This window comes from Arachis duranensis, chromosome 6 (assembly GCF_000817695.3).
Source record: "Arachis duranensis cultivar V14167 chromosome 6, aradu.V14167.gnm2.J7QH, whole genome shotgun sequence".
In the NCBI taxonomy this organism is placed as follows: domain Eukaryota; kingdom Viridiplantae; phylum Streptophyta; class Magnoliopsida; order Fabales; family Fabaceae; genus Arachis; species Arachis duranensis.
The window spans coordinates 109923258-109923501 of NC_029777.3; positions in this window are offsets into that span (position 1 = coordinate 109923258).

Consider the following 244-nt stretch of genomic DNA (forward strand, 5'->3'; position numbering starts at 1 on the left):
TTAATTAATATTTTTATTCATTATTTGACGTCTCAACTATTCACATTCAAATATATATATTATTTCACTTGAAAGACTCTTTTAATTTGAGTATTAAAGTCTCTTTTTCAAATACTTTAAATTAGAAATAGAGGTTAGTTGAGATAATGAGAGATTATGATCTCTTCAAATTTTTTATAAAAAAATTAATAATAATTTTTTAAAAAATAAAAAATAATTTAATTAGTTTAAATACTTTATTATA